At 46.4% G+C, this 8,459-nt stretch overlaps 1 non-coding gene across 1 annotated transcript; it reads left to right on the top strand.

The window, feature by feature from the left end:
* Positions 1-8,022: 8,022 nt before the first annotated feature.
* On the top strand, positions 8,023-8,096 carry trnan-guu (transfer RNA asparagine (anticodon GUU)). The gene has a single exon. It is a non-coding gene; the product is annotated as a tRNA-Asn (tRNA).
* The last annotated feature ends 363 nt before the right edge of the window (positions 8,097-8,459 follow it).

Genomic DNA, 8,459 nt, shown 5'->3' with positions numbered 1-8,459 from the left:
TGCCATCGTAGTTATATTGTGATTGGCGCCTGCTCTCAACAATTTCTTTCATGGTGGGGTGTATAAAGAATAACGGGTTTTGAGCGTCCTTATCATTAGCAGCCCTGCGGTTGGAACCCCTGTGAGCGAGTGTGGTCGGGATCTATTGGCCAACAGGAGGCGTGATAAGTGGCTTTGTAGGGAACCCCCTTGGATTCTGAGCATCCCCTGTTTGATTATCTGCACTTTTCGCTCTGCCTGGCCATTTGAGGCTGGCTTGAACGGTGCCTTTCTGACATGGTTAATTCCATTGCCTGCCATGAAGTCCTGGAATTCAGTGCTTGTGAAGCACGGGCCATTGTCGCTGACCAAGATGTCTGGTAGACCGTGGGCGGCGAACATTGCCCGTAGACTTTCTACCGTGGCAGAGGATGTGCTTGAATTTAAAATGTCACACTCGATTCATTTGGAATGGGTTTCTACTGCAACCAAAATCATTTTTCCGATGAAAGGACCTGCATAGTCATCATGGATGCGTGACCAAGGCTTGGCGGGCCATGGCCAGGGGCTAAGGGGGGCTACCCTGGGTGCATTGCCCAGCTGGGCACACGTGTTGCACCTGCGAACACAAACTTCCAGATCTGCATCTATCCCTGGCCACCAAACGTGACCTGGCAATTGCCTTCATCATGACAATGCCCGGATGCTCATTGTGGAGTTCTCTGATGAACACCACTCTGCCCATCTGGGGCATGACTACGCGGTTTCCCCACAGTCGGCAATCGGCCTGAATCGAGAGGTTCATCCCTGCCCCTGTGAAATTGTTTAAATTCCTCAGGGCATGCCCTGTACGTGGCTGCCCAGTCCCCATTCAGGACACATTTCTTGACTAGGGTCTCTATTTGTCCAGACTTTAATCTGACGGGCTGTCACGGGTGAGCCATCGCTTGTGTAAGCTTCAACAGCCATGACCATCTCAGCAGCATGCTCGGTAGCCCCCTCAGTGGTGGCTAGTGGGAGCCTACTGAGTGCATCGGCGCAGTTTTCAGTGCCCGGTCTGTGCCGAATTGTGTAGTCATAGGTGGCTAACGTGAGTGCCCACCTCTGTATGCGGGCCGATAAGTTTGCATTTATGGCCTTGTTGTCGGCCAAAAGTGACGTGAGGGGTTTGTGATCTGTCTCCAGCTCAAATTTCCTGCCAAACAGGTACTGGTGCATTTTCTTTACCGAATATACACATGCGAGCGCCTCCTTTTCTATCATCCCGTAGCCCCTTTCGGCCTGGGACAGACTTCTGGAGGCATAAGCTACCAGCTGTAACTGACCCTTGGCATTGACCTGCTGCAACACACACCCGACACCATAGGACGACGCATCGCACGTTAACACAAGTTTCTTACATGGGTCATATCGTGTTAACAGATTGTTGGAACATCACAAATTGTGTGCTCTATTAAAAGCCCTTTCCTGGCTGTCCCCCCAGACCCATTCGCGACCTTTGCTTAGGAGGACGTGTAGCGGCTCTAGCAGCGTGCTCAATTTGGGAAGAAAGTTCCCAAATAGTTGGGGAGCCCCAGGAACAAACGCAGCTCCGTCGTATTACGGGTCTGGGTGCTCTCTGGATCGCTTCCGTCTTGGACACAGCAGGGCTCATCCCGTCTACTCCAACCCTCATCCTCAGGAATTCTACCTCTGGAGCTAGGAAGATGCACTTCGCCTTTTTCAGTCGCAGTCCAACCCGGTCCAGTCTGCGTCGCACCTCCTCCAGGTTGTGGAGGTGTTCTTCAGTATCGTAACCCGTGATGAGGATGTCGTCCTGAAAAACCACCGTCCCTGGAATCGACTTGAGGAGGCTTTCCATATTTCGTTGGAAGATCGCGGCGGCCAAGCTAATCCCGAACGGACATCTGTTGTACTCAAACAACCCCTTGTGTGTCGTGATGGTGGTCAGCTTTTTCAACTCTCTCGCCAGCTCCTGGGTCATGTAAGCTGAGGTCAGGTCCAATTTTGAAAAAACTTTGCCACCGGATAGTGTCGGAAAGAGGTCCTCCGCTTTCGATAACGGGTCCTGGTCTTGTAGTGACACCCGATTGATGGTGGCCTTTGTAATCAGCATATATACTGACCGACCCAACCGCCTTGAGCACCGATACAATCGGGCACGCCCAGTCACTGAATTCGACTGGCAAGATGATGCCTTCCCTCAGCAGGCGGTCCAATTCGCCTTCTATTTTTTTCCCACATCACGTACGGCACCGCTCTGGCCTTGGGGTGCACTGGCCTGGCGTACCCCAGGTTCCTTGTCTTCTGAGCAATGAACATTTTAAACCAATTTCAAAAATTCAGAGTGTGTTAAGTCAGATAGGGAGTAAAATATCATCTATGATGAAAGCTCCTGAAATTATTACAGTTCAGTTATTTAAGTATTGACTGTAAGTCTGCAAAACAATCCGGGTGGGAATATTGGCCCAAAAATTCCGGTTGGAGGCTTCCCGCGGGCAATTCCTTTTCGATCGGTGATGTTTTAATCACCCCACCTCCCACAGAGTTTAATTAATTGCATGTAATTATTTGAAAAAAGTTTGAATTAAAAAGTTACTTTCCGAACTCGGGCTCCATCTGTGAATGCCTAACCACTAAACGAGCAGGATACACATTAAATAATTTCATTCCAGACTTCATATTTTCTTTGCTGTTTCACAATAACCAGACCTATGCTTCAAAATCTGTCTCACCGTTTCCCCGGTGTCGGTCAGAGAAGCACATGGGACTGAATCAGTGACTTTGCGTTTTCGTCCTGTCTTCTGAAGCGCCGCACGGTCCCACTCCGACAGTCAATGAGCTGTTGGGACGTTAGTGTATCCAGGCTGTGGGTGGCCACCCCGAGCGCAGCAGAGGGGTTTCTGCATTAGTTCTGGGTGGGGACAGTATTTCCCCTTCTCTCTTCCTCTTGTCTGTATCCCTCGGCTTTGTTTTCTGTATTTATTCCACCGGCCTCATTTTATGTGTTTAAAAGGGAACAAAAGATGAAGTGGGCGACACTCTGGAACAATTTCTCTCACTCAAATATATCTATTTAGTGACGTGAAATAAAGAGCAATTAAAGAATAAGGGAGAAGCGCACTGTCGCCCTTTTGACAGCAGAATAAACTCGCCCATGGTTGTTCATCCACAGCAAGTTTTAACATAATATTTCTGTGCGGGATCCTTTCACGTGGAAAGCAAACGTGATAACGGCTCCACTGCGGAAACCACTCTGACCAGAAGTACAGCAGAGGGCAGCTGACCAGTGAATGCCTTCTGTGCTGATCGGGAATGTGTTGGCTCACCTTAAACAACTTCTGTCCCTCACTGACAGCTGTCAATCCTTCTCCTCCGCTGCCCTTTACACAAACATGTCACTGATCCCCACCCACCGCCCCACATCCCACATCCCCATCGTGTTATCTTCCATGTTAGCACAGTGGGGCCGGGGAGGCACCTACTCTCTCCCCGCGGTTAGTGAACTCAGTCAGTCTGTAAAATTAAAGGGGAACAAGTGTTCCGCAAAGGGTACGGGAAGGAAGAGAGTCTGTAACCTTGGTTTAATTGTTTGTCAAAGGCTACCCGTCCTGTTGTGTATTTCCAGCAGTTTCCTACCTTCACAGGTGGAGATACCGGGGCTCGACCATGCTCCTAAAATACAATGAGGTCGGGATAAACGTTCCTCACGTACACAGGGCAAAATAAATGATTGAAGTTCTACAATGGATTAATTAATGATGTTTAAATCAATGAATCTTTTTTTCACATGAGATGCATGTAACTCTTTCTTCTAAGGTTTTAATTTTGATGGAAGTGCAATTTCCCTGGCCGGAAATCGACCCAGGGCCGCGGTGGTGAGAGCGCCGAATCCTAATCACTGGACCACCAGGGAACGCTGCATTGCTGCATCGCTGCATCGTAATGCTTGGTGTCATTAATATTCTTTTCAATCCACTTGTTTCACACCGAAACACATCGTAATCTTGATCTGAATTTAACGTCACGTGATTCTTTGAAATCACCTTTAAATGATTGGGTAAAACCACCCCTTATACCACCGAAAAACAGCTTCGATTCCAGGTCAGGGCGGTAACTTCTGTATCAGCTTTTTTCAATTCAAAACCTTATAAAATTGACGACATGCAGCTAATATGAAAACATAAGAATTCATTTAATCACAGTTAAATAACCGATAAACTTTTTCAGGATGAAATAAATAATAATATTGTTACTGAGGGACAGTAGTATCTTTAATCATTCATTTTCTCTTTACATGTGATGAACTTTTATCCCTATCTCATTGACATGCTGTATGAGAAATTGTAAGTGTTCATGACTCAGTTGTAAAACCATTGATTGTGTGTGTGTCTATTCTTGATAGGAGGAGCACTTGAGACCAAAGTTCCAGTTCGATATATTTATCAATAGAATCAATTTTCACCAGTTCCTTTAAACCCAATAAAATAATTTATTTTGATTGGACTAGATGGAGGAACATGATCCATGTAAACAATTGTTTTCATTTTACTTGTGCTGAATGCTCATAAAAGTATTGGAGTGGGAACTCACTGCATAACAGCACAGCTGGCAATGTTTGCGGAATATATTCGTGCAGCCAAAATGCACAATGACAACCCGGAACTGTGCGGCACCGAATCCTCGGGGAAAAACATTAAAAGGCTTCGCCCGGAGATGGGTTTGGATTACCCACCTTTCAGTTACCAGCCGAATGCACTAAACCATTGCGCCACAGATACACACTGCAAGACATGCAAAACCAGGGTGTCAGTCAGTTAAAGCTTCAGATTGCTCTGACCGGGATGGAACTTATCCACTCTCAGTTGTACTTTTCCCAAGTAAAGGGTGGGACATTCATTGTGGATGTGTGGAAGCAGTCTGGTCCCGCACACTGCAGACACTTCCATGTCACCAACCAGCTCTCCCACAACCGGTGTGATCTACTTTCCAGCCTTCCAGTGCCTTGTCTGTGACGAAGTATGTTTCAAAAGTTTTGGCGTAGTTGGTTCCATGGTGTAATGGTGAGCTCTCTTGACTTTAAATCCAGTGATCTGAGTTCAAATCTTGGTGAAACCTAAAGACTTGTTGTCCCAGCTGCTGCAAATTTGGGACAAACAAGTGAAAGACACCTGCTGCTGGTGGGCAGTTTTGTTGCCTTTTTCATTGATGCTTGATCTACAAGTCGAGTTATCAAATTGTGTGCTCAACCGTCAGTTATCTGCTCCAAATCAGCGGAGGACAAATCACTTTGTTGTCTTATGCTGCCTTTGCCTGCACAATGTGTGCTGAGATTATCTGTGCAATATGCATTCCGCAGGATGAATAAAAGCAATGCTTTTTGAAATGCAGACACTGCATGTTTTGCACTCGACAAAACGTTGCATTTTCTTTGCATTCATTTTACATTAATGCATTGCAATGCCAACGCACTTTTTACGTGGCAAGGTCGATAATTAGCAGAGCAGAATGAAGAGATCGCAATGTTTCTGTTTAAAGAATGGACTCAGTTGAGAATATTTTGTGGATTTTATTTTTCTGAGGCTATTTTCCCTGTGCTGGGGACACCCTGCGCATATATGTGAAAAAGCTGGTTTTGTTAAAACTCCAGAGACCGCATGAAAGTTAGCTGGGACAAAAGACCTGTCAGTCATCCATTGACAAAAGAGCTGTCGGCCAGGAAGGGGGGCCATTGACAAAGCCACTCTAATTTGTAAAAGCACTTCTCACCTCCATCTCAGAAGGAGACAGAGAACAATGAACCCACCAGCCTGGCCAGCCAAGGAGGAGCTGGGTCTTTCCCAACACAAAGGCTCAGAGAGATGCCCAGACTAAGGGCCATCAGCCCAATGCATGGGTGGGATGGCCCATCACTGACGAAGTACCCGTGCTTAGAAACAAAGGGGTTTTAAAGATTGGCGGGAAAGATAGGGGTAGCAAGACTCCCAGTAAGACAGGGTGCTTTCCACTTTATTTTTAGCTTGGAGCTTGGTGTGAAGCTTGAAGCTTGCAGCTTGCAGCTTGTGTCTAGAGAGAGCCCCCTCTCGCTCTTGCTCTCACTCCACCGATCGATGTACCAGAGGAAGGGGCCGCAGTACTGCAGAAGAAGCCACCGAGACTGAAGACCAGGCAGTGACTTCCCACAGCTGAGCTGAGCAAGGAAACCGGCTGCGTGTGTTGGTGAACATGGTCGCGAGTGTCCCAAGCCAGTAACCAGATATCCCAGGCCAGCTGGGTAAGGGCTCAGGGTTTTCTCAGAAGTGAAGCTTTTCAGGGCTATTCTGGGGAGGGTAATTCATTGGTAGGGGTGGGGTTAGAATCCACCAGGGAATTACTGCGTGTTACTAGATTCATTTCTGTACTGTATGTATGTTGTTTGGAACCGGGATTTTATTCTCCACAGAGACAGTGATTTCATTTAGCAGTGCATGTTTTAGACAGTGTATGTTAGACCAAATAAATATCCTACGATGTATTACCGAAGCATCCCTTTCCGTGACTCATTTAATTTACACTCTGAATAATAATTCCCAGATCTAGAACTTTCGTAAGGTGGGGACGATTCAAACCGTCCGTCTGGCAATTGGGCGAGGATCACAAACACTTACAATATTTACGAAAGGATATACTTGCTTTGGAGGCAGTTCAGAGAAGGTTCACTGGGTTGACTCCGGAGATGAGTGGTTGACTTATGAGAAAATGTTGAGTCGGTTGGGCCTCTACTCATTGGAATTCAGAAGAATGAGAGGTGATCTTATCGAAACGTATGAGGTAATGAGGGAGCTTGATAAGGTGGATGCAGAGAGGATGGTTCCACTGATAGGGGAGACTAAAACTAGGGGGCATAATCTCAGAATAAGGGGCCACCCATTTAAATCTGTGATGAGGAGGAATTTCTTCTCTCAGAGGGTTGTAAATCTGTCGAACTCACTGCCTCAGAGAGCTGAGAAAGCCACGACATTAAATAAATTTAAGACAGAGATAGCTTCTTAACTGATAAGGGAATAAGGCTTATGGGGAACGGGCAGGGATGTGGACTTGAGTCCATGATCGGATCAGCCATGATCATATTAAATGGCGGAACAGGCTCGAGGGGCCATATGGCCTACTCCTGCTCCTAGTTCTTAAGTTCTTATGTTCTGAATAGTGACAAACAAAAAAATGCTTTGAAATGGTTACACCTTATCTTCACGTTTGTCAAACAGTTGGCTCGTTGGTCTCGGGCTGTGATTCTCCCTTCGGAATTGTTAATTGAAATTTACGAGGGGTCCCAGAGGAGCCCTGATATTGCTCGCAAATTTTTAAATTGCATCGAACTTTTGCAAGGAAGGACTTGCATATCTGCAGCGCCTTTCAGGAACTCATGATGCCCCAAAGCGCTTTACAGCCATTGAGTTATGTTTGAAGTGTTGTAGTTTGGGGAAAGATGTGCCCAGATCACCAAACATGAACCTCAACTCTTTGCAAAGAGTTTGATGCAAATAATCAGGCGTCTCAGGGACTTGGAATTTCTTTGAATAAGTTCTGCTTGTACCTGCATTCAAGCTTGAAACAGCAACTGGGCTTCCATCTCACGGGACGTTTGGGGTTGATGTGCGTCGCTTTCAATCTTTGAAATTTCACCAAGCAAAGAAACGGTGAATCCAACTGTCCCTGTAAACATTTAGTTCCCGTTTAATCACAGGAATATCTGCAGTCAGGAGCTGAAAAGGAATTCAAACCTAATACCGGCTTCGGGACAATCAGAATACTTTGTCACAGACAAGGCACCGGAAGGCTGGAAGGTAGATCACACCGGTTGTGGGAGAGCTGGTTGGTGGTGACATGGAAGTGTCTGCAGTGTGCGGAACCAGACTGCTTCCACGCATCCACAATGAATGTCTCTCCATTTATTTGGGAAAAGTACAACTGAGAGTGGACAAGTTCCATCCCGGTCGGAGCAATCTGAAGCTTTCACTGACTGACACCCTGGTTTGTGATGTCGTGCACATTATACTTCCATCAGTCTCTGTGGCGCAATGGGTTAGCGCGTTCGGCTGTTAACCGAAAGGTTGATGGTTCGAGCCCACCCAGAGACGAAGCCTTTAACTGTTTTTTCCCGAGTATTCGGTGCCGCACAGTCCCAGGTTGTCATTGTGCGTTTTGGCTGCATGAATATTTTCCACAAATGTTGCCAGCAGTGCTATTATCCAGTTAGTTCCCACTCCAATATTTTATGAGCATTCAGTTCAAGTAAAACGATAACAATGTTTTACATGGATCATATTCCTCCATTCAGCCCACTAGAAATAAATTATGTGATTGGGTTTAAAGAAACTGGTGGAAATTGATTCTATTGATACATTTCTGGGGCCCAAGTTTCCACATGATTTGCGCCTGATTTTTGGGAGCAACTGGTGGAGAACGGACTATCTGAGAAATCGCAATTCTCCACATTTTTT

This window comes from Pristiophorus japonicus, unplaced genomic scaffold (assembly GCF_044704955.1).
Source record: "Pristiophorus japonicus isolate sPriJap1 unplaced genomic scaffold, sPriJap1.hap1 HAP1_SCAFFOLD_170, whole genome shotgun sequence".
Taxonomy (NCBI): Eukaryota; Metazoa; Chordata; class Chondrichthyes; family Pristiophoridae; genus Pristiophorus; species Pristiophorus japonicus.
This window is presented reverse-complemented; position numbering and strand designations above follow the sequence as displayed.